The sequence below is a fragment of the Nyctereutes procyonoides genome, unplaced genomic scaffold (genome assembly GCF_905146905.1).
Source record: "Nyctereutes procyonoides isolate TBG_1078 unplaced genomic scaffold, NYPRO_anot_genome, whole genome shotgun sequence".
In the NCBI taxonomy this organism is placed as follows: Eukaryota; Metazoa; Chordata; class Mammalia; order Carnivora; family Canidae; genus Nyctereutes; species Nyctereutes procyonoides.
The window spans coordinates 20,088,989-20,112,169 of record NW_026575122.1 but is presented as its reverse complement, the minus strand read 5'-3'; the positions used below and the strand labels follow the sequence as shown (position 1 = coordinate 20,112,169).

At 37.9% G+C, this 23,181-nt stretch overlaps 1 protein-coding gene across 7 annotated transcripts in view; it reads left to right on the top strand.

Moving 5' to 3' along the window:
- Window positions 1-23,181, top strand: part of SMAD1 (SMAD family member 1) — a 76,052-nt gene that overhangs the window by 5,249 nt on the left and 47,622 nt on the right. Inside the window, exon 1 of one of the 7 annotated variants that reach the window (XM_055336383.1) lies at window positions 21,424-21,556. The exons of the other annotated variants lie outside the window; for them this stretch is intronic. The gene's annotated coding sequence lies outside the window, so the exon portion shown is untranslated. Of the gene's footprint in view, window positions 1-21,423; window positions 21,557-23,181 lie in introns of those variants that run through there. 7 annotated transcript variants of the gene reach the window in all.

The window sequence follows — 23,181 nt, the reverse complement described above, 5'->3', positions numbered from 1 at the left end:
TTTGGGGTATTTAACGAAGGAGCCAGTAGATACTAGGGAGAGAATTGGAAAGGTCTGAGGAGAAGGATAATTTACATACAGAGGGTAGAGGAATTTGATGTTAAATCATAAGATGAGACTGATGAAGTGTCCTCTGTAATGGTACTTTTAAGTGTGGTTTTACTGTTCTTTTTTCTTTCTCTCTTTCTCCCTTTCTCTAGCAGATTACTGGTTTATTATAAAGGATTCAACTCAGGAATAGCCAGATGGAAGAAGTGCACAGGGCAAGATACAGAGGAAGGGACAAAGAGCTTCCATGTCCTCTCCAGGCATGCCACTCTCCCAGCACTTTGTTGTGTTCAACAACTGGGGAGCTCTGGTTTTACTTTTTGTACTGAGATTAGCAGGGGATGCTTTGATAACAAATAGGGGCATCACCTTTTTCCTCCAAACTTAAACCTCTTGGCTCTTTATATTCCTTTTCTGCTATTACCTGGTAGTGCAGATAGTGGTGATTTGTCACCTGAAATATTTTTTACACTCCGGAGGAACTTCTTTAAAAAAAAAAAAAAAGGCAAAGCGAAGTAGCATGAATGTAGCTTAAAATCTAAATTAAAATTCTCATTTTGGTATGCATTATTAAGGTGGAGTCAATTTTAGAGATGTACAACAAGTCCTATCAGTTGAAAAAGTAACATTTACAGCTAACTGCTGGCTGATTAGCAGAAATGAACAGGTTCTGTAGAACATTCGTTTATGTAAGAGAGGCTATTTTTTAGACAGAAAATGTCAAGACTTTCATAAATAGTTCAACTCCAGTGATCACATCAGAGTTCTAGGAAGGTGCTGGGAACTGCAGTATTTGAGCAATTTTACATCTTTACAGTTTTTGTTAGAAGCTCAAATCAGAACTCCTGTCAAGACTCCCTCTTGAAAATAAAGCACCCAACTTTTGAAGGTTTGAGGGAGTCCTTACCTGGCCATTTCCCCTGAATGCCTGCTCAGTTCTAGTATTCAGATCAGGAGCTTTGTTCCCTTGTTAAGATCCCAGGTCCATGGTGTGGTGGATTGGTTTCTTAACTAATTTTCTTTAGACAATAATCCTGAATTTAAAGAAAGAACACATATGTACAGCAGTTAATTCTGTATCTATATGCTGTCGAGCTCAGAATATAAATAAGTATTTCTATGTCATATTTACAAAAAGGAGGATAGAGGGGTCTAGCTATTGATTCAAAAATATATTTATATACATAATTTTTAAATGCTTTATTTGTAGTTTCTCCTTAATTTTAGGGTAGCTGTACTGTATTTTTTTCCTATAATCTCAGATAGTTAGGGTATAGTTACTTAAACTGTTCAATCATTTTCCTTTCCTTGTCTATCTTTTGTGGTTTCTTTGTGGTGTACTTACGCAAAGTGGAAGTATTTCAGACCTTTAAGGTTTTTTTCTTTTGGTTTCAAACACCACAAGCAAAAAAAAGGGGGGGGGAACTAATTATCTTTTAAGTATTATAATTAGGAATTAAGTAGTTTAGTTAGCTAAATGCATGATATTTGCTTAGATTGAAAGAAAACATCTTTTTTGATGGAAGGAGGGGTATTACATATACCATTAATTTGATAATTTTGATGCAGTATTATAGTGAGTATACACTTCATTTATTCCCTTGAATATTAGTTCTGAGTGGCTCAATAATTAGAAGACACACAAAAATGAAAAATTGAATAAAACAACATTGTAAGAGTTGTTACAAGATAATGTAGGAGGAAGTTGTACAAACAACTCACACGAGGCCATTGTGGTATAGAAGGACATGTAGATTGGCATAGGTAGGAGGGAGAAACATCCTAGGTAGCGCAGTGATACGGGAGACCAGGGAGGCTAAGCATGAGTGTTGAGGATCTCTACAGCAGGACTGTCCCAGCAGAACTTTCTGCAGTGATGGAGATGTTTGCTATCTACACTGTCCAGTATAATAGCTGCTAGCCATAGTGGCACTTAAAATGTGGCCAGTGCAACTGAAGGGAGTTGCATTTTTTAATTTTTATTATGTTATGTTTAAACATAACAAACTGTTTATCCTGTGGCTATCCTGTTGGACAGCACAGATCTAGTGGCTAGTGAGCAGCCCTGCCTCACCCGATGGGGCTCAGTATGCTGAGGTGGAAGACACATTCAGAAAGGTTAAGTTGGGGTGAGAATTTGAGTACAGGGCCAGAATAAGAAAGCATTGGGAAGTCACTGAAGGGGAACGTGCAGTGAGGATTGGAGAAGGTAGGGCCTGGATGCCAGGAGAATAATAGGAAAGCTATTTAGTTACCTATGTGGTATGAGATGGGTTTTGTGAGCAAAAAACAGTTGGTGATTATTTGACTATAGAGTAATGGGAGAGAGGTATCAGAGAGTATTCTTGTTTCCAATCAGAGTGACTAGAAAATTAATGTTAAGTCTTTTTTTTAACTGAGCCTCCCAGGTGCCCTAATAAAGTCTTCATAAGAATAAGGAAGAACTGGTTGTGGAAGGAATAGAGATTGAATGTCAAATTAAGGTGGGATATCTAAGTACAAACATCCTGTCTCCCAGTTGGAGATCTATAACCAAAGCTTCGGGAAGGGCTTAGAGCTTCACTTCACATGTAGATTCTTAGGTGTCCTCTCCTGGAAATGATGGTTAAACCACTAAGAATGGATACATATTCTGAGGACACCATGGAAAAGAAAGAGCTGGTGGGTTGAGTCTTAAGTCCACAATTGGGAATTAGTAGAAGGAAGAGGCATGTTTGAAGTGGTTGGAAGAAGAAACTGGAAGAAAGATGTGGGGTCAGAGGAGCAGCGAACCCAAAAAGTCTAGAGAAGAGAGATTCCAGAAGGAGGTATAGAGTGGGAAAATGTCGTATGGTTTATGGCAAAGGAGAAAAGGTCAGGGAAATGAAGTGAATGGAGGTATGAAGAGATGCAGAACATATTAACAAGTGAGAAGTAGATTCTCAAAAGCCCTTGCATGCGTGACTTATATTTCAGAATAGATGCCATTGTGTTGATTCCGAAGTTGAAGCAAAGAAGTTAATGGACAGAGAGCAATTAAAGATGATGGAATTAGTGATCTGAAGCACAGGTGACAAAATATTAACCACGGTAAGGAGGGAGAGTTGTCTGAGAAAGAAGCAGAACGGAGTCTAAGTTAGAAGAAGGGAGATGGTGGAGTGTGTGCCAGCTTGCCCTGACTTTCCTAGTGGTGTGGGAAGCGAGCCCCTTCACCGGTATGGTGAGGTAGACGACTTAGCAAATGGTACTGGAAGAATAATGCAGAAGTTTCGAAAGAACCGTTGGAGGTAGTGTGCCAGGGAATCTGGAAAATTCAAAGTCTAAGCAGCAAGGGCAAAGTGTGGTGGGAAGTTTGATGTGGCTGTGGACTAGGTTATTGTTACTTTCTGGGGTAACTTGATGGCCTGATAGTTAAATAGGAGAGAAATGTTGGCAAAAGGATTCTGGCCTAGCCATAGAAATCAGTTAAGAGACGAGGCTCTAGAGTCAGATTGGCTGGATTTCAGTTTAAGCCTGAAGACTTACTTGCTTTTTATAGCTTTGGGGGAAGCTATCATTCGCTTTGGTACCTCGCTTGTCCTCATCTGAAAAATAGAGATATAATAGTATCAGCCTCAGGATTGATAGGAAGATGAAATGAGTTATACTTTCATATTTCATCTAATCTAAGATGCTAATTATTTCATTGCACTATTTCATGTACTACTTGAGGGGGAAAAAAACCTGTCAATTAGATATGACTTAGCCATCAACTGTATAGTTCCTGGTTTCAGAGGTGATAAAAAGGGAGAGAGGGGAGGTGCATTTATGTCAGTATAGGATTTGGTGTATTATAAGCATTCAGAAAATGTTAGCTGTTTTTTTTTTTTTTAAGGTTTTATTTATTTAATCGAGAGAGAGAGACAGAGACAGAAGCAGAGACACAGGCAGAGGGAGAAGCAGGCTCCATGCAGGGAGCCTGACGTGGGACTTGATCCCGGGTCTCCAGGATCACGCCCTGGGCTGTAGGCAGCGCTAAACCACTGAGCCACCCGGGCTGCCCAACGTTAGCTGTTTGTAAAAATTAATGTGACTTTAGAATCTAGAATGTTAATGAGAGCCGTATTGAATCCAATCTAGATTAAGGGTCACAGGTTATAAGGAGTCTAATGGACTTAAATGAATTGAGAAGAGTTAAGCAATGGGAATCCTGGTAATGAAATTTGAAATATCAAGTTTGGGAATTTGTAGATGGAGCATTTCCCTGATAATTGTAGATAAAGGTTTTTGAGAAAAATATAGTAATTGAACTAAGAAAAGAATGCTGCTTAATGATTTAAAGAAGTTACTTAAATTGCCCAGAGCTTTTAAAGATAAGTATTCAAATTTATCTGTGGTTTTTTTTTTTTTTATAGCATTCATTAGTGTTACTTTTTTTTTTTTTTCCTAGTGGAGTAATACACTGTGCTCAGTGTAGAACGATTCTGGCATGGATTCTTATCATCGTGTCAGAAGGAAAGAGGGAGATTGATTCATGCCATTTTATCAAGAGACAGGAGAGGGTAATTAATAGCCAGCTATAGAGCCCTTTTAAATGTGGAAGGCAGAAACAATAAAGGAAAATTTTATAGATTTGACAGCAACTTTGTGGCCAAATACACACAAACAACCAAACATGGACTCACAACTTTTTTTAGGTGACATATTTGCAGCAAGTTTCTGTTCTATTTAAGAAACTTCTAAAAATCAATAGAAAAACACCACCCCTAAAAAATGAAATTGGTAAAGGACATGAACAAATAATTTAAAACATACATGAAATGCTAATAACTACTATTAAAAAAAGGTTCTCCTGTGTCCTGGTCAGATTCTTCACTGGAGTAAGGATGATATCTCTTTTACTTTATTGAGTTATTCTTTGTGTGCCAGGAAGTATCGGCCTGGGAAAACTGTTTTTTTTTTTTCACTGAAGCCCAAATTTCCCAGCTGCCAAAGCAAAATTACTAGGAGGTACACCATATATGTGAGCCAGAGTTATAAGAGACAGGCCTTCTCCCTCTTATTCCTTAATAATACACTGCTCCTTTCCATATATGATTTTGGGGTCAGAGTCTTGGCATAATGTGAGGTGTTCCCAGCCCATTAGGGGTTATCAGTTATATGCAGTTTTTTAATCAACTGACATGATCGATGCACCTTGGAGACACCAGTGCTTTGTAGAACACATTTCAGGGCCTCTTTCTCTCCTACCTGAGTTGCAGCATTAGGTTCTATTTATAGTGGCATTTTCTTATTCACAGGAGACATGTAGTGGTCTTGGAATATGGTTTTGATTGTTGAAATGAATTAGTTTATAAGGTGGTATCAAAATGAGAAAAGTCCTCTCATGTAGTAGAAGTTCTTATAAAATGAAAAGAATTTAAAGAGTTAGGCATTGGCATTTAATTTCCCAGATTTTCTCTGAAGTGTAACAATGATCATAAGTGTATATAAAAGGCTTTTGATATGTTGCCTGTAAGGAAAACATCTGCTGCTTGTGGGTGAGATCCATTCCTGACTGAAGTATACTTAGTCTTACCTCAGCATTAATTGAGTTCTTACCTAGCTGTTAGAGTAGAATTATTCATCAGCATTTTCTGCCTCACCATCTCCTTTCTTTTAGATTTTTTTTTTTAAAGCAATCTCTGTACCTAGTGTAGGGCTTGAACTCATGATCTCAAGATCAAGAGTTGCATGTTCTACCAAATGAGCCATCCAGGTACCCCTTAGATGATCTATGAATATTTTAAAGTTGGGAGAGGGGAGGGAAACACCTTTAAATCTCATTTACAAGCTTATGACTTGGGCCCATACCCACCTCCTCCGTTTTCTTTTTCTCTTCTCTTCTCTTCTCTTCTCTTCTCTTCTCTTCTCTTCTCTCTCTTCTCTTTCTTTTCTTTCTCTCTTTTTTTCCCTCCGTTTTCTAAGTGAAAGACTGAGTAGGAACCCTGAACTGATATGCCTTGGTCAGTCTCAGACTCTTTATTTTTTTTTTTTTAATCTTTTTTTTTTTTTTTTTTTATTTATGATAGTCACAGAGAGAGAGAGAGAGGCAGAGACACAGGCAGAGGGAGAAGAGCAGGCTCCATGCACCGGGAGCCCGACGTGGGACTCGATCCCGGGTCTCCAGGATCGCGCCCTGGGCCAAAGGCAGGCGCCAAACCGCTGCGCCACCCAGGGATCCCCTCAGACTCTTTAAAAGCTGAACCGGAGAGGTTGGATGAACGCCTGAAAATGGGTCTTAATTTTATCAGACACTGTAGCTTTTCATGAAAGGGAATAAAATGCAGTGCATGTTGCGTTAGCACTTAGTCTCTGTTGGAACCCAGGATAGCAGATTGTATATGGCTTGCCATCTCATCTGTTATAGCTTCCTGTTTTGCTTTTTGCCCATTGCAGGCTTTACAGTCTGGCATGATTAATAACACCCTCTTTATTTTCCTTGTGTTGGTGTTTGTGTGCTCAGGATTTCCATTTAGTTTGTTCAAGCTTGGGGGAATGTTTGATTGGTTTTAAATGTTTTTCCTGTTAACTGTGAACAAAATTAACTTGATTAACATTCAGATGATTGGCACACAAACTGTATTTATAGCATTTATTTGCATTTAAACATTGAAGAGTTTTGTCAAATTGTGCAGGCTGTGATGTTGATTTGTATTCCAGGAAAGGCTCCTTTAAGAAGGTGCATCCTCACTCTGGGGTCCTGCCTTTTGTTAAGCCCACATCAATCGATTCAGCAAGTAATTTGTATGCTCCTGCTCCTGTTGTGTGTCTGCTAGGTGTAGGGGCAGGGATAGAGAAATGTATGTCAGTTTCTGCCTGGAAGAAACAGTCTCAGTAAGAAGAGACTACAATAATAAGAAAGTTAAGTAACAAGCCATCATTATTAATGTTACATATTCTTAGTTTGAAGATATTTCTCCTATAATTGGGATAGCCTTTCAAAATCAAGGAATTGAGAAAGAAAGCTAATGCAATTGGTAGAGCTCTTGCTTCCTGACCTTCAGGAGTTTTTAAGCGTCCATATTAACACTTCATAGGTAGGTCCTATACCATTGATAAAGTTGGAATCAGTGGTTATAAATGTTAGACTTATACTAAAACTCTTGTAACTTTGAGGAACAGAACAAACTAGCTTGTCTAGTCTAGCTTTTGTTTTAATAGCTTTTATTATGACCGAATTACTTGGGGGGTACACAGGCAGTGTCTTATGATCTGTGTGGTAGCACGATTATTCTCACCTTGTCTGCACATCAGAATCACTTGAACAACCAACACAGAAATCCATGGATCTGCCTCTGGGGGATTCTACTCAAGGGTTATGGTGGAGTGCTCTTATAAAAGTATTATAGGTAAGTTTAATGTACATCAGCATTAAGAACTTTTGGCTTAGCACACAATAGGTACTTGATGAGTGAATTTTTTTCATTTTGATTAAAGTTCATTGTGGGTATGAACTGTGTCTTTTATACCTAGAGGCACTTGGCCCTGTGTGATACCTGTTGTAGGTGCTCAAGCCATACCAGTTAATTCTGAGGATTGATTGTTTTGTTCCTGCTTTTTTTTTTTTTTGAAAGAATTATTTATATTAGCACGTGTGTGCGCAAGAGGGAGAACAGGCAGAGACAGAGGGAGGGAGGGAGAGAATCTCAAGCAGACTCCCTGATGAGCGTGGAGCTGATGTGGAGCTCAATCCCAGGACTCTGAGATCACAATTTGGGTTAAAATCAAAATCTAAAACCAGTCGAGCCACCTGGACTTCCCTGTTCTTGCTTTTTTTTGTTCAAGGAGAAAAAGAGATAGGAAGAAAGGATATGTATGTTTGACATCTTTCTCTTTTCCATTCTTGAAGAGATCAGCAGTGAATTCCTTATGTCTTAGTGTCTAGAAGTGGAGCTATATAAAGGTACTGAAGCCTGAGGCACTTAGATTACAAGGAGAAAAGGAGAGAAAAAGTGTAGAGGAGTAGAGCCATGGTTCATCTGCCAGTGTCTGGAGAAATTTTGAGTTGTCACAAGTTGGGGAGGCAGGGTGAGAGTGATTGTACCAGCATCTAGTAGGTAGAAGGCAGGGATGCATGCTGCTTGACATCCCATGATGCTAAGATTGAGAAATCTCACAAGAGCCTGAAAAGGGGGATTAGAAGGAGGATTAGAACTGAAGTGGTAGTGCCACCAGCCAATGTTTCTGCCATACCAGTACACAGTTTGCTTTGTCTTCCTCTCTGCTCTTCATTCCCTCACCCAAATTCTCCAGAGTTCAGAGTATTATTTTTTGCCACTAGGTATAGATAGCATTGTGACTGTCAGCTGTGTGTTAGCCATTAAAATAAATATTTTAATATTTTTCCTATGGTTAAATTTTCTCCATCCCTACATTTGCATGAGTAGAAAAGTATTACCTTAAAAAAAAAAAAATGAGCCAGTAGTTTCGTTTTGATTCGTTTTATGTTTTCAGTGAAGAAACCTAAGAATAATTATTTGGAATGTAAAGTAAATGTATTTCTTAAAAGGAGCTTAATTTTAATGTCCCACACTTATAAGAAAAGATAATTACGAATTGAACAAACACATGGTCTGTTGATGTAAAGCCATGGTGCATTTCCTTATGTCTTGTTGAGTTAACAGCTTATGACCTCTGATCCCCTATTTTAGGCTCTATATTAAAATGAACTTAATTTTGTCATTGCTGCCCTGATAAAACTCTTGGTTTCCCGTGTTCTAGGAAAGTGGGAAGTTATCAAGAAGGAAAGAACAACAAAAGCAAAAATAAGTTGGCAAAGGAAGGAATTGGGGGGACTAAAACAAAACTTCAAGTAAATCCTTGCTTAGTAGTTCTGTTTTATGCATGAGACACAGGAGGAGGTTATGTAGGAGGAGCAGCAGCATGGTAGAGTGGTTTCCTTGGCAAGCTCCTTAACCTCTGTTTCATCATCTCTAAAATAATCCTTTTTTTTTTTTTTAATTTATTTGAGAGAGAGAGAGAGCACTAGAGAGAGAGGAAGACAGCAAGCATGAGAAAGGATGGAGAGGGAGAAGCAGACTCCCCACTAAGCAGGGAGCCCAATGAGGGGCTCCAGCCTGAGACCCCACGATCATGACCTGAGCTGAAGGCAGATGCTAAACCAGCTAAGCCACCCACGTACCCCTAAAGTAGTCCTAATAGGATTCTTTTAAGGATTAGGAGAGTTAATAGGTATAAAGTGTCAGAATGGTGCTTGGTGCTTCATTGTGAGTGGTGGTGGTGGTGGTAGTGATAGGAGGATGATTTTTTATTCTTTTTGAATTCTAGAGCTGTGTTGAAAATTAATGGAGACCATGGATGCACTCATATGATGTCACCCACTGAACCATGTGCATCATAACTCCTTCCCTTTGAAGTTGGTAGTGATGGTGATGAGAGTTTGAGGAGTATTCAAATTGGTGTGTTTCTGATGTTCTATTAAGGCTGTTTATTGCCTATAGTAGGAATTTCAAGATGAGAGATTTACATGATAAGATATGTTTGCCTTTATACATTTTTATAATATAATAAAACCATTCTGGTTAACTGCATCATCCACTTAGAGATTTTTCCACAGCAATATTTGAATCTTGAATAGGCATTTCGCTAGAATTTGCTGTGTTCTCAGGGTATATAGCATAAACAATATTAGTATATAATATTAGTGTAAACAAAATGTGATAAGGAATTAAAATCTTTATTTTTTTATTTTTGTTTATTTATTCATGAGAGACACACAGAGAGAGAGGCAGAGACATAGAGAAGCAGGCTCAGTGCAGGATGCCTGATGTGGGACTTGATCCTGGGTCCAGGATCACACCTTGGGCCGAAGGCAGACGGCCAACCGCTGAGCCACCCAGGCGTCCCAGGAATTGAAATCTTTAATAGCATAATATACTCCAAAAATAATGGTTAATTTAAAAAATTCATTGTGGTATAATTGATGTACACTATTATTAGCTTCAGGTATACAACATACTGATTCGACATTTGTATGTATACCTTATGAAATGGTCACCACAATAAGTCTAGTTACCATCTGTCGCCTTACAAAGTTAATACAATATTGACTGTATCTGTCATGCTGTGTATTACATCCTCATGATTTATTTGTTTTATAAGTGGAAGTTTGTACTTCTTAATGCCTTCCACTTATTTTGCCCTTTCCCCCAACCTTCATCCCTTTTGGCAACTACCAGTCTATTCTCTTTGTGAGTCTGGGTTTTGTTTTGTTTCTTAGATTCAACACGTAAGTGACATCTTGTGGTATTTGTCTTTCTCCATCGGGCTTAATTCACTTAGGATAATACCCTCAAGTTCTATCCACGTTGTCACAAATGGCAAGGTTTCGTTCTTTTCTTATTTCTGTGTGTGTATGTGTGTACCACATCTTCCATATCCATTCATCCATAGTTGGACACAGGTTGCAGTGTACATAGGGGTGCATATATCTTTTTGAATTAGTATTTTCATTTTCTTCAGGTAGATAATCCTTAGTAGAATTGCTGGATCACATGATATTTTTATTTTTAATTTTTTAAGGAACCTCTCTACTCTTTTCCACAGTGGCTACACCAATTTGCATTCCCACCAACAGGGGTTCCTTTTTCTCCATATCCTCACCAACATTTGTTATTTCTTGTCTTTTTGACAATTTTTTGATAAAAGCCATTCTAACTGGTGTTAGGTGTCTCTTTGTGGTTTGATTTTCATTTCCCTGATGCGTAGTGATGTCGAGCATGTTTTCATGTGCCTGTTGGCCATCTGTATGTCTGGCACAGAAGGTCTGGACTTATGGTACAGTTCTCATCTAATTCTGTAGGTTATGCTTGCCTTTATCCAAAGCATTTTTCCTCTAACCCAGTGGGAGATGTTGCATTTGCTTGTTTTAACTCTTAACTGGTGGGAGCTGGTCCTATTCTGGAAGAGGGCTGCTATTGTTTTGTTAGGTTCTTTTTCTCTTAGGTTGCCAAGCAAACCTATGTAAGTCCAGTCAAGTTTTTGGCAGATTGAAAACAGGCTGTTACTGATTGTCATGCAGAAGAGAGTGAAATATGGCTAATGTCAATGTTTGTTTCAATGGTTGTGTAAACTTCGATTTTTAGAAATTATTTCAATCTTTCAAGTAACAGATTTATACACTGGAAAAGTGACAGGACCAAATTGTTTTTGAAGATATTTTAGTGAACTTTTTTTTAGTAAGAAATTCATGCATTAAAAAGTTTGAAGGATATTTGAATTGTTAGTGGAAAGGGGACTAAGGGACTACAGTAGGAAGAAAAACAATTTTTTGTTATAAGATGTGTTCTGTAAAATTGAACTTTTTGATCATGTGGCTGAATTGCTTAATAAAAAAGTGCATTCCCATCCATATCCTATTCACCTGGAATTTAAGTCATATATTCCAACTCTGTATACAGGAATACATTTCTCTTAAAAATCCCAGCACAGTGATACTTTCACTCTGTGCAGAAACACTTTCAATTATTTTCTTCCTTATAAAAAGATAAATCTTGCCACCTCTTGGTCATAATACTGTCTTACAGAGCAATGTAGAATAAATGTTATCCTTCTTGATTTTTCTTTATTTTTATTTTTGGAGTTTTAAATTGAAAACAGTAATTGGTTATAAGTAAAAATGTTCTGCACTCACCTCTTTCCAACTTACTCCTAGAGGGAACTGCTTACTTGGTTTCCTACATTTCCTTCTAGGCCTTTAAAAATGCACCTATATTATACCTGTGCATCTGTGCATTTTTTGTTTCTGTTTGTATTTTTGAAATGGAACCATACTGTATATATTGTTCTACAGGGTTTTTTTGTAACTGAACAGTTAACAGTATCATTTTCTTTCCCTGTTAGACATGAAAGTCTGTTTTTTCTTTTTTAACAGTTACATCAAAAAAAAAAAAGTTACATCATTGTCAGATGTACCATAATTTATTTAATCATTCCATTATTGTTAAACATCTGGGTTATTTAGAACATGAATATGTTTGTGTATATTCATCTGAGGATGTCACTTCCCTTGCAGCTGTCTCAAGGCGTGGCTGTTCTCTCTCATAGCCCTCATATCATGCTGCCTGGAAGTGAGGGTCCAGTTCATTGCCACCACCACACCATTCTTCCACCATCCTCCATAGAAACACCCAGCTTTGACTATCATGTCAGATTATACCTCTCACTTTCCTTCCTTGTTAGTGATTTATCACCCCAGTCCCCATCATTCACCCTCATTCCTAAGAAATTTTAACTTCCAATCGTTATCCCCCTCTACTGTTTCTGTGATAATTCTCAGACTGCTTCTCCAGTGACTTGTGACCCCACCTCAGACACTCAGCCTCACAGTTCCATAATATAGGATTTTGCATGTCTAAAAATGAAACTGATTTCTCCAACTTTATGGTTAATTATCTTCTTTATTTCCTTCAGTAATAAAGTATATTTGTTCATGGCCATACCTTCAGAATATATCCAAGATCTGATTGTTCTGGCACACTGATCCAAACCTTTGACCCTCTCAAACCATAATTGCCCTAGCTTCCTAATTGGTCTACCTAGTTCTTTCTCCTGCCCCTACCACTATATCACCACTCCAGCTACTTCCTACTTCCATTCCTTAGCGGGCCAACCCGTGATTATCCTGCCAGACTCTGCTCACATCTCCCCAGTGGTTCCCAACTCAGTTTATTTTTTTAATTAATTAATTTTATTTTATTTTTTCTTAAGATTTTATTTATTTATTCATGAGAGAAACAGAGAGAGAGACAGAGACAGGCAGAGGGAGAAGCAGGCTCCATGCAGGGAGCCCGACCTGGGACTGGATCCTGGGTCTCCAGGATCATGCCCTGGGCTGAAGGTGGCGCTAAACTGCTGAGCCACCTGGGCTGCCCCCAGCTCAATTTAGAGTGAGGGTTGTGATGTCCCTGGGGGTTGGCTCCCTGTGTGTCCGCTTGTTACTTGTCCCACCTCAGTTCTCACTCCCTGCACTGTGTCTTGTGGTTTTTGCACTTGGTTTTCCCACTGCTCCCGGTGTGCTGCTCCACTTACCCCACACAGCACAGCCCATCCATCACCTTCCTAGGCTCTATTCCAATGTCACCTTCTTAGTGAGGCCTTCTCTGACCACTGTAATGTAGGCCTCATGAAGGCATAGACTTAAAAATATGCTTTTTGTCTTTTTGTTAAGTGCCGTGTCCCTAGTGCCTCTCCCTTCCCCCCTCTTTCTCTTTCTTTTCTTTTTTCTTTTCTTTTCTTTCTTTTCTTTTCTCCTTTCCTTTTCTTTCTTTCTTTCTTTCTTTCTTTCTTTCTTTCTTTCTTTCTTTCTTTCTTTCTTTCTTATAAAGTTAGAACTTTACAGAACAGGCGAAACTAGGATGGAAACTTTGTTTTTTTGTGTGTACAAAGTATTAAAATTAAGTTCCTTATTTGTGAAACTGTTGTGTTAATAAAATGTTTTATATTCTCTGGCATGTTGTTAATTTCAAATCAGTTTTATATGTTTATATTTAAGCCTCGTAACAACCCAGCAGGATTGGTGGTGGAATTAAACTTTTGTGGAAAAGCAAATTGGAGCTCAGAGAGGTGTTTTGTTCAGAGTACAAGCTTCTAAGTGGAAGCAACTATTTCAACATACCTCTTTTTCACTCTCAAGTGAAGGGCTCTTGTTTTCTCATTTAGAAACATCTTATGATGACAGAAAAATTGTAGGGGTTTTATTTGAAAATGTGGGACATGTGCCCTGATTTCTTATTTTGGACTTATCCTGCCTTTTGTTTCTATTTTGAAAGTACATGGAATAAATAGTTAACTTTAAAATTCCTGACAATGACAGATCAACAAGTTTTATTTCTCTCACCTGTGGAGGAAGTGGCCTCCACCCAGTTTTACTGAATTAGGAGGGAAGTGATTTTTTCAAGTGATAAAAAGGAATAAAATTCCATGTTCTTCCCAGAGGAGGAGTTCAACAATTGGGAGAATGGCGTGAGACCATATGTTGGTTTGTAAAAGGATATAACTTGTAAAGATGTTTCCTTTGATGCCTGTGATGAATATGGATGTGTTTCCCTTCTAGAGGGTCCTGATTAAATTATTCAATTAAAACCTGAGCAGAAGGATCTAAATATAGGGAGAGGGTTCAAGCTGTCCTGCCTTGTGTATGTCAGCTCACCCCTACAGATGTGTTTGTTGTCATAAACAGCACCTGTGAGATCAGTGGGGAAGGAGAAATATGTTCCAAAAAATGAAATACAGCAGGACTTTTTTTTTTAGTAGAGCAGTTTTTTTCCTCCTCTAGCCTACTCCATTTTCATCTGTGAATTTGGCATTTGAATTACTTTTTTAAAAATTTGATTAATGGACTGTAGCACCTGTTCTGTGTAGTTATCTGTTTTAAATGTAGATCTACCACTTAGATAGTCTTAAGAAAGTTACTTGACCTCTAATTCTCAGGTTTATTAGTAAAATTGAGGTAATGATACAGGCCATGAAGGATTGCTATAGGAGTCAGTGAGATAATGTTTGTAAAAACTAATATAGAGCTTACATAAGGTAATAATACAATTAGAATAATTTTGTTTGGGATACATGGATGGCTCAGCGGTTGAGGGGGTCTGCCTTTGGCTCAGGGTGTGATCCCGGGATTTGGGATTGAGCCCCACCCACTTTGGGCTCCTCTCAGGAAGCCTGCTTCTCCCTCTGCCTGTGTCTCTGCCTCTCTCTCTCTCTGCATCTCATGAATGAATAAATAAAATCTTAAAAAAAAGAATAATTTTTTTCATTTCATTTGTTAGTGATGAATCATAACTGACCACTTGTGGGAATTTACCACTTTTAGCATTCTTTGCAATCTGTGAAATTGCTGTTCTACTTTAACAGTGACTCAGAGTATTTTTCTTTTTTCTAAGAGATAACTGTGGTAGAGTTTTTCTTGATGTCTCTGGTCATCAATCTCCTGTGTTTAAGGAGTGAGCACTTGGAGGTCAAATGATTGTCCAGTGTTTGAGTTGAGGTGAATACAGATGAAATTTATCAGAGTGAGGTAATTAGGGCCTGCATATCTTGAAGGCTACCCTGAGCTGAACAACAGTCTTCCATTGCAAGCATGAATTTGAGAGCAGCGATTCAATGGGATTAAAGAATGCCATACTACTTTTATGGAAAGTTGCAAGGAGATGTACAAATAAGCCAAATTTCTTTATTGAAGTTGAGGACAGTGAGAAAACTTCTAAGTGCCTTCAATCTATTCAACAAGTAATCATCTAATGAAATGAAACAGAGCCGACACTTGCTATCCTCCAGGGAGTCTCTGTGACTAAGAAAAGTTGAGCAGTTCTATAAGCCTCCTAGGTTTGTCAGGATGGAAGAAATTGTGTATGCAGAACAGAACCAGAGAGCATTCTTGTCTTCAGGAATTTCCTGACACAGTGGAGAGGTACTGAAGAGTATACCTGGCACACCTAAATATGTAAACTAGAGTCCTGTACTCTTTAGAGTCTTGTGTCATTGTGACATCCATAAGTTCCTCGCTTCATTTTCATCAAAGGGACGCTACTTTTGACATGATCTGGCCGAAATGGCACAGCTTGCAATGAACTTAAACGCGGTAAGTGGTGAGCTGCTATTCAAAGTCTACGTATTACTCCTTTCCTTTGATTCCAGTTTCCACTCAGTTAACCCTGTTGAGAGAGCACCTCGCAGCTCTTGCTAGCATGTCTCCTAAGTCACATCCAAGAGCCTGGGAAACTGGCTGTTAGCCCACGTGTTAAGGTAGTAGTACCTGCATCATTGCCTTGCTACTAAAAATAAGCTTTCAAGAGTTTATCTTCCCTCCCAACTTCACTCCCTCCCCCTATTGCCCCAGATCTGGAAAATTAATCTCTGAAAAAAACGGCAAATTATTCTATGTCATTAGTTACACGTTTAGAAAGTTGGGAAGTATTTGGAAAGAACAATAACAAGGCATAATAATAAGAGACCTCAGTAAGGTGAAATTTGACTTCTGGGTGTTTGTAATGGCAGGAGTCTGCTGCTGCTTTGATCTAAGACCAGTAGAATTCTTCTGTGATCTCCAGTGGATTTTCATAGCACTTTCTTGCGTAGGAATTTGTTTAAATACATTTTCTTTTTCTGAGGACTCAGTCGAGGTAGAGTTCCTTTTAGCTAAGCTTCCCAGCAGCAAAGTAGGTAGTTTAAAAAGTGCTTTCAGGTCTGTAAAAGTTGGAGAGATTTTATTCATCCTCATTTTTTTAATCATTTTCTTCTACAATTCTCCCCCCTTATTCAGAGTATTTTAACTTTGGGGTATTTGAGACCAAAATAGTTGGGAAAATCTGTCTCTGTTTTGATATTCGTTGTAATGGCATTATACTTGTATAGCAGATTTAAACTTTATTTTTTCCTAAGAGTGGATAAAGATGTATTATTTTCTTTAAGGAGCTGTATAATAAATAATCTCGTGTGCTTTTGTTTGGAACTATTTATTTTTTTTAAATGATTTTATTTATTTGAGAGAGCGCAGGAGCATGAGCAGCAGGGAGCAGCAGAGGGAGAGAAGCAGATTTCTTACTGAGCAGGGAGCTCGGCTTGGCTCAAAAGGCTTGATCCCAGGACCTCAAGATCATGGCCTGAGCTGAGCCCAAGGCAGAAGCTTAACCAACTGAGTCACCCAGGTGTCATGTTAAGGACTGTTTAGAGTTGATACTGCTTATGGTTGTATTTTACTTGTTCCAGAGTACTGTCTCCACCTGTGTTCATTACTATTTTTCACAGGTATTGTTCATTGGATGGTTTTTCCACATCAAAATGTGAGTGTATGTGCTGCTTCTACTTCAGCACTCCTAAGACAGTATGTGGATTGTCTCCTGTTCCTCTTTTAAGTAATATGTAATTTAGTTCTATCAAAAGTTTGAGAAGATACCTACTCTTCAGGACTTTTGAGTCCATAGCCTAATTTTACTTAGGTCTAATGAATCTGGTTATAATCCCCACCCCCCACCCCCACCTTCTCCTGCCATTTTGTGAATTCTCCATCTTACTCTTAACCAACAAAGCTCATTGTAATTCTTGGCTTTATGATGGATTGCTCTTTATGTTTTAAAATATTTACTGGCATTGAATCTCTGGAATGTTTTTCTTTGCAGCCTTCATCTTTTTAAGCATTTTTAACCCTAATATGTAGTGTCTACTCATCTGTGATTCTGTCGTTTCTGTGTCATGAATTTTTAGGTTATCGTTGTTTTATTCTTCTTGAGAATCATGATCTGTTTTGGCAATTCTCCCTTTGGTAAAAGTATACAGTTGACTTGGGTACGCAAATGAAAACAAGTAGGCTAAAAAGATGAAGTAATGAAAAGTTACGTTACAGATCCCCTAGTATGTTCACTTTTTGGCCCTTTTTGATGTTTTAATTTAGACGAGCATCTCAGAGGAAGCAAGAGTTCTTATCAAGCCTTGAATCCTATTTAAAATTGAAAGTTAGGATAGATGATACATACCTTTCCATAGTACTAACATTGCCACCAATTATTTATACAACACATCTCTGAGGTATTTTACATCTCCATGGCATTTTAGTTTGGTATATGTTGAAACATTTTAGATAAAAAACTATCACACTACAGAAATCATACAGTTGGCTTAGGATTTCTCTGAATCCCCAGTGTAGCTCTGTCTTTGGGAGTTCAAGTCTTTTCCCGCTTATTCACAAGATTATCTGTTTAAGAAAAAAACTAGTGGTTTAAGTCAGGAAATATGCAGTTTATTTCCTCATTGGAAATGCTTGCTTCCTAAAAAATGGTTCAAACATTTTTATAGATAGACTAATTTTTGTAAAGTCTTTTTTTCTGAAATAACTTATCCAACTGTTAAACAGTTCCAAAGTGAAGTTAATCAATACCTTGTGCTTTTAGTTCCTCGATTCTTTTGATCTTTGTGCCATGCTGTTTTACCATTAGAGTTAAGACAGAGTAATGAGCCAAAGAACAAGAAATGGGAAGAGAAAACGTGAGTTGCTTGCTTCATTGACAATAGACCATTTATCTTCTGTCAGTTACTTTTTTTTAAGGTACTAGGAGTCTTTGATTTTTTTTTTTTTTTTTTTTGCCAGTCACGTTTTGGAGCCTATGTTTTATCCTTATTTTATTGAATTGTTTAATTATTCCGTCAATATTTAGTGGAGTCCTTTATTTTGTCTACTGCATTGAATTCCATGCCAGTACAAGAATTATAAACCATACTAGTCTGAAGCTACGGAGGGCATTTAATTTGGTCCTGACCTGTCTCCTGTCTCTCTCATCCGTTTATAAAGGTACTTGGTTTGCACCACTTGGCAGCTATCATCTCTCTGCCCTTTTTTAAAAAATGTATTTTCAGATACAAATTAGAATAATTCTTTTAAAACTTGTATGGGAATCTGAGATCTGAACGATATTGAACACCAGATAGTGTATTTTGTTTTTATTCACACAGTTGGATAATTATTGGTTTCTTTACTAGATGAGGCCAGGATGAAGAAAATGTCCATTGTTGTACAATTGGCTAATTAGGTTTCCTTTAAATGTAAAGCAAGTTACATAGTAGTTTAAGGTATTTTAAAATTTTTTGCTTTTTTCCTTTTAACATTAAGGAATGACACGTAGGTTGAAAAATTAAATAGCCAAGTCAAAAGGAGTATTATAAGAGTATTTTTCTTGTTTGACCTCCGACAGTGCTAATAGAAACCCTTCCCATAGGAAGGACTCCATAGGGAAACACTCCCTATATAGAGCCTGTTTTAAACTGTATTTTTATTTCTACGTCAGATCATATTATACATCCAACCTGATGTTAGAAATAGAGGTTGTATGTGGCTTGACCTCATGAAGTTGATTTTTGGTTTCTGCAATTTGCAATATTTGCATCTAGAAGCTATTTTAAAATTTGAAAGTTAAAGTTTTTCTTTAAATGTTTGAAAAGTTTAGAAAAGTAGGAGAGAGAAATTATCACCTTCCAAACTCAGCCACTGTTAATATTTTGGTATATTTACATAACTGTTTATGCTGTATATACCATTTTATGTTGTGCTTAAGGTTTTTTTCTAAGTTGTTACATACCTCTTATGGACATAATTTTTTAAGGGCTACATGAGTGGATTGTACCACAGCTTACTGAACTGTTTTCCAGTTATTGGATATTATTACTCTTTTCCCCCTAAAATAGATAATGCTTTGATGAAAATATTTATGTAAGACCTTTTTATCTTTCTAGTTCAGAATCTTTCCTTTGAATAAGCTTGTAAAAGTAAAGTTGTTGGAACAAAAGATAGTATTTTTAAGGCTTCTGGTGAATTCTTTACTAGATGTATGCCGTGTGTGTGTGTGTGTGTGTGGTGTGTGTGTGTGTGTCAGTGTCCGCGTGAAATGTTTGTATTTGGAGAAGAGGGAAGGAAATCTCTGTTTGCTGACTCATGTTTTTATTTTGCACTTTAAACTGATAAGGCCACTTAGCTTTTGACATAAACTAAAGCAGGAAGTACAAAAAGCGGCAGAAAAAAATGAGTTGTCTTGCCAAGGCCATGCTATCATGGACTCATTTGAGTTCCTGATGGGGAGGTTAGTGGCTTGTTTGACCTGTATACAAAAAAAAAAAAAAGCTTAATTCAAGTAGGCAGAAATTAGTCATCGGTCCGCATTTTGTTTCATTTATGCACATTTATACATAAAGGTTTGTGATCTTGCCACTTTAATTTGTGTGGGTGGCATCAGGACGTGCACCCTCCAGCTGGCTCCTGCAGTGTTTAGAGGCAGTAGTCTGTTTTTTGTTCTCTGTTTGGAGAAGCCTTCCTGTATTGAGATCACCTTGGCTGTCTTTCTTGAACGTAGAGCTAATCGCAGCAGTGATCTGACACAAAACCTTCCACTTGTCTGCAGGATAAGATGCGTCATAGTCCCTTCACAGTCTTGCTCTGCCCTTCTTAGTAGCCTTGTGTCATCGCCAGCCACCTTGAACTCCAGCATTTCTACTTTGTGTCTGTGAGAGCTAGCAAATTAAACAAGCAGTTAAAAAATTGACGCTCTAGAGCCAAATAGCATGGATTCAAACCCTGAGTCTGGCATGCGGATGTGTGTGTAAACTTTAGACAGGTTATTTAACTTTTCCATATTTCACTTTCCTTACCTGTAAAATGGGGGAAATGATACTGTTTACTCAATTTGTTGTGAAGGCTAAACTAGTTAGGAGATATAAAGTGCTAGGAACAGTATCTGTTGTGGAGTGATAGTTCAAAATGTTAGCTCCGTTTCATAAAATTCTGCTCAGCTTTTAAGACGTGTCTGATATTTCCTTTTTGGGAAAACTTCCTGAAATCCCTGGAAGTAATTGTTCTCCTCTTCTTTTATATATTGTTTATACTTGTTTTAGAGCTTTTATCATGCAGTGCTATAGTTAGTTCACGGTGGGCAAATGCACGGCACCTGGGCCTCCCCTTCTATTCCTGCACGCGTGGTCTACCTTGGTACAGCCACACACTCCTTGCAATGAGGCCCTGGAGATGGACTAACACTTCTCAGCCCCATCCCTTATCATTAGCAAGCAGGGACACCAGCTTACCCCTGTGAGTGTTAGTTGTTTACTCACTGGCTCTTCTCCTAGCCTGTGAGCCCCTTCAGGATGTAGACATTTTTACCCCTGGCCTCTGTGTCTAGACAGTGCCAAACACTTAGCAGGCACTCAGTATAGCTTTGTTGAATGATTGTCAATTTGAATAGTAGAAACAAGGGTCTGAAATGGTGGTTCTTAATCTCATGCCCGCCTCAACATACATGCCTTGTATAACCCATCACTAACAGAGTTTGAAATAGCCCCAGGTGACTTTTTCTATAAACCTACTCCCTTCTATTTGAAAATCATTGGCTAAAATATAAAAAAGCAGTTATTGGAATAGAAGGGGCCATTTAGAATAAGAAGAAATATATTCCCTTTGTAATTTGTTACTAGAGGACTAGAAAGAAGTCGTCCTGTTCTTTTGCAAAGCTAACCTAAAAGTAAATGATTATTTTAGTAGGTACACTCTCACCAGTTGTGACTTTTGATAGTGGCATGGTTTTGTTTTCTCTTTCCCTTTCTGTTGAAAGAAAATAATGCCAGCTTCAAAAGGACTAGTACATTTGGGTACGTTCTTTACTTTAAGAAAAGAGACAATGAGGGATCCCTGGGTGGCGCAGCGGTTTAGCACCTGCCTTTGGCCCAGGGCGCGATCCTGGAGACCCGGGATCGAATCCCACGTCGGGCTCCCGGTGCATGGAGCCTGCTTCTCCCTCTGCCTATGTCTCTGCCTCTCTCTCTCTCTCTCTCTCTCTCTCTCTCTCCCCTCTCTCTCTGTGTGTGACTATCATAAATAAATAAAAAAAAATTAAAAAAAAAAGAAAAGAGACAATGAGAAACGACAAATACCCACCATTTGCTTCAACGTGGATGGAACTGGAGGGTATTATGCTGAGTGAAGAAAGTCAATCGGAGAAGGACAAACAGTGTATGTTCTCATTCATTTGGGGAATATAAATAATAGTGAAAGGGAATATAAGGGAAGGGAGAAGAAATGTGTGGGAAATATCAGAAAGGGAGACAGAACATAAAGACTCCTAACTCTGGGAAATGAACTAGGGGTGGTGGAAGGGGAGGAGGGCGGAGGGTGGGGGTGAATGGGTGACGGGCACTGAGTGGGGCACTTGACGGGATGAGCACTGGGTGTTATTCTGTATGTTGGTAAATTGAACACCAATAAAAATTAATTTATTAAAAAGAAAGAAAGAAAGAAAGAAAGAAAGAAAGAAAGAAAGAAAGAAAGAAAGAAAGAAAGAAAGAAAGGGAGACAGAACATAAAGACTCCTAACTCTGGGAAACGAACTAGGGGTGGTGGAAGGGGAGGAGGGTGGGGAGTGGGGGTGAATGGGTGACGGGCACTGAGGGGGGCACTTGAGGGGATGAGCACTGGGTGTTATTCTGTATGTTGGTAAACTGAACACCAATAAAAATTAATTTATTAATAAATAAATAAATAAAAATAAATAAAAAGAAAAATAATAAAAAAAAGAGACAATGGGCTCCTTACAGCCCATTGTATAATATGTATATTTAGTAATATTTATTCATATTTCTTGAATAAAGTTGAAGTTCCACATTTGGCCTTCTGATTTCTTCAGGGAGCTAAATTATTCATTAAACATTTGAGAGTCTGCTGTGTGCCCGGTACAGTGCTGGGTTCTAAAGATAGGGGATAAATAAGATGGAATTCCTCAATCACTTTCCTGTAGTAGTGAATACAACATGTAACTACCACAGAGTAGGTGCAGATGGGCACCATTTGCCGTAACACCTGTTTGTAATCCTTATCTTTTGAACTTCTGAGGATCCGTGATAATTTTCCCCTTTTATTCCTCTTGTTGGTAATTTGTGCCTACTCCTTTATTGACCAGTCTTGCTAAAGTTTCCAATTTTATTAGTGTTTTCAGAGCAGCAACTTTGATTTTGTAGATTTTCTGTTAGAATTCCTCCCTTGTCCCCCTGCCCCCGTTTTTGCTCTCATTTCTTTCTGCTTTCTTTGGGTTTAATTTAATGTTCTTTTTTGTGTGTATGTGGTAGATACATAGAACATTAGTTTTCATTTTTTTTTGTCTTTTCTAATATGTGCATTTAAGAGTATAAATTTCCCTATAAGTGTGGCTTGAGTCACATACTGCAAGTTTTGATGTGTTGTATTTTTGTAATCATTAAGTTAAAAATATTTTTAATATTTTCACTGTAGTTTCTTCTTTGACCCATGAATTACTTAAGTGCATTTATTTCTAAGAACAATATTTTTGTTGCGGATTTCTTGTACTATGATCAAAGGACATATTCTGTATGGTCAATTTGGGTAAGTATTCTATGTGCACTTGAAAGTATTATGTATTCTTACAGTCATTGAGTGTAGTGATCTATGTACATGAATTGGATCAAGTTTTTAAAAAATATCTATTGATTCTTGTTGACTTGTTTTATCAGTTACTATTTTCATCTCCCACTAAGACTGTGGGCTTGTCTGTTATTTTACTTATCAGCTTCTGCTTTATATATTTTGACATTGTTACATGAAAATTTGGGATTATACTATATTCA